Source organism: Pygocentrus nattereri, chromosome 2 (genome assembly GCF_015220715.1).
Source record: "Pygocentrus nattereri isolate fPygNat1 chromosome 2, fPygNat1.pri, whole genome shotgun sequence".
Lineage (NCBI taxonomy): Eukaryota > Metazoa > Chordata > Actinopteri > Characiformes > Serrasalmidae > Pygocentrus > Pygocentrus nattereri.
In genome coordinates, this window is record NC_051212.1 from 8,641,034 (window position 1) to 8,644,241 (window position 3,208).

Here is a 3,208-nt window from a genome sequence, read left to right on the forward strand (position 1 = left end):
GTTGCTACTTCAGCTTTAAACCATTCTGTAATGTGACAGAACAGCACACGTCCCCTTATCTTAACATATAACTTCTATTACATTAATTAAATGTGCCACATTAAACCCAAAGCAGCATCTATATTACACCTCCATCATTACACACTACCTACATAACAGTTACACAGGAACTGTGCAGCTTTATCACTGCACTACAGGACAGTTCCCCTTTAGAAGCTACACTTGAGCAATGAAACTGAAGTTGATAGACATGTAATTACATAGTCTGTCCTCCTGTGATCCATCGGTAACAGCGACTACATCAACAGTAGTTACCATGTTGTTGTGTATGTTGTTCGGAGTCCCCACAGACGTTAATGTAGTCCGTGATGTACTCTGTGAGCCCGCCAATGTCCTCTCCATGCGGCTCACAGAGTGCCGGCCAATCAGTAGCCTCGAAGCCATCCTGCAGTGCCTCGTAAGTCTCCCCAGACCATCTACTCACTATCCGATTGGTCACAGGCTGATTCTTCACCAGAGGCACATAACAGGAACTGAGGTGTACCAAGTTGTGGTCTGACCTACCCAGAGGGGGGAGGGGGGGCAGCTGTATGCATCCTTAACATTAGCATGCAGCAGGTCCAGTGTTCTTTCCTCTCTGGTGGGACAGTCCACATACTGAGTGAAGTGTGGTAGTGCCTTGGCCATAGCGACATGGTTAAAGTCACCTGATATGGTGATAAAGGCACTCGGGATGAAATCAGGGACAACAAAGCTGAGAGAACACCAAATCATCATTTTGTCCAGAGCAGGCTTGGCTGAGTCCTGCTGGATGTGGCCCTGCAATACCTCACAGTTCCACCAGGTGGCGGGTTCAGGTCCTAGTGTGGCTGCGACACTTATCCACAACATTACTGATTTAGCAAATGTCCCTCATATCACAAGCACAATTGCTTCCATAATCTAATCACTTGCGCACTAATTGCTCCCCCTTGTGGAGAACACTCAGCATGTTAAACATAATTTACCTGTATGAACATTTTTTTATAGATGATGTGCAATTAAAATAAACAGACAATTAACATACATAATTTAGCATATGACCTGAAAAAAAACACACATGAATAAACAGTTGGATGTTGCATTATAAACATCAAGCCTATCAATGTGGAGATAAACATCATCTGAACCATCCGAATCCCCGTCATGACCAGCCTTTCCAAAAATACAGTCAGAGCATCAACAAATACATGAAATCTCAGAAATAAGATAATGGAAGTCTAGCACTGTACCAATCCCATATGGACCAATCCCATTTCTTCTTTTTACCCTTACCCCTTATTTTCGAGTGTCACCCTTACCCCTTGGAACTGAGTTACAAGGGGTAATAATTGAAATCTTGCCCTATGAAATGTGACCCTCATATAAAAAAGACAAAAAAATCCTTCATTAACAGCTACTAGTGCTGCTCTGTAGGCGACCCTGCCCGTCTGAAGTGACAGCAGAGGAGGGTGAAGTTCAGCTCCTCACTGCTGGGCTTCAGTTACATTTAGGGCATTATGTGCCTTCAAAGAGGGGGTCAATTATTCATTATCACCCACCACTAATTCTTCAGTGATATGAAGCTGAAGTCAGATATTCACCAGTGTCTTGTTCAAATTTTTCCATCCACCTTAAATATTAGCATACTTTTAGGGATTCTTTATGCTTGCTATGAAGAAAATGCCAATAATACACTGAAACGTCATTAAGAGCTAAGAAAAAACAACGGTTAACATAATTTTTTAATGGAGAAAATTCTCAGCCATCTTGCTATTTTTTCTTTTTTTTCCTCATAATGCTGTTTGGAGCCTCTGGAAAACCCTCCATTTGAAGGGTCATGTAGCCCCAACACTTCGCCCCACCCCTCTATCTCAACAAGAATTGAGACACCCTACCCCTACACATGATCACGCAAATCAGAGGGCTAAGGGCTAAGTGGTAGGGGCGAGCGGTGAAATGGGATTGGGCCTAAATTTTGCTTTAACTTTATATCATTATGCCATTCTGACATTTTCCACACTTTTGCTATGTAAACAAAGTTTATTACTATTATAGTGCCCTCCACAGAGAGCACCACTCATTTACATTTACATTTACAACATTTACGATACGCTCTTATCCAGAACGACTTACAAGAAATGCTTTGTCTTTCTAGAGAAAAGATCTTTGCTAGTTACCTGTAGGTTAGAGAGAAAGACAGGCCTGAGCTCAGGTACTGCTAAAAACAAGTTGAGTTGAGCCCAGAACTCTGTGCAATGCAATACAATACAGCACATACATGCAGTACAATACATTACAATCAATACTTAATTCAGTGCTCATTTAAGTGCTGTATAAAGAGACGTGTCCTCAGATCCAGCCACAGCTCAGATTAAGCTTTCTGGCTCAGGAAGTCAGGTTTTGATTTAATATCTGCCGGTACTGATGGAGTCCATTATACCATGTGTCTGAGCAAGTTGTCCAGAGTTTTTAGAAGTGAGGTACTTTTCTGCTTGGCTCACATTTGGTGTTTGTTTCTAAAAAAGCAAAAGTGGTCGCACTGAAAGTTTCAGTAACATCTGACAAACTGTAGGTGCATGAATTTGTTGGTCCTTGTAAAATTCAGAGGCTTTTCCCCAAACAACTTATGGTAACCTACATTGTGGTTTGGGAGACATTCTGACCCCAAGACCAAAGTAAGGTCTACAGTTCCCCAGCTGAGATTCTTTGAGATTCTTTCTCCACTTGAACCATCCTCCTTACTGTGCATGGGGTCAGAATAGACATACATCCACTTCCCAGCAGTGAATTTGGCCTGTATGTCACCTCAAATTGCTACTCCAGTGAAACAAGAAGTGGATGGGACAAAACATTCTGTAGTTGAATGAAGATAAAACAGATTCCTTTATTTAAGAAAGGCAATAGGAGGCATAATGAGTTGCCTATCTGTGCTCAAGGAACTAGCAGAAGGGAACACATCATCCCCATTCTTAAACCCTTACAATGGCTACCAGTCTGTTCCTGTATAGACTTTAAGGTGCTATTACAGGTCTATGAATGGCTTACTAGTGCAGGAGGTACACATTTATCTGATATGCTGCAGTGATATTAGCCAAGCAGAACTCACACACTAATAGGGACTAGTCAGTTAGTCTTGCTGAAGGTGAAGACCAAACATGGAAAAGCAGCGTTTAGCTGCTTGAATCAT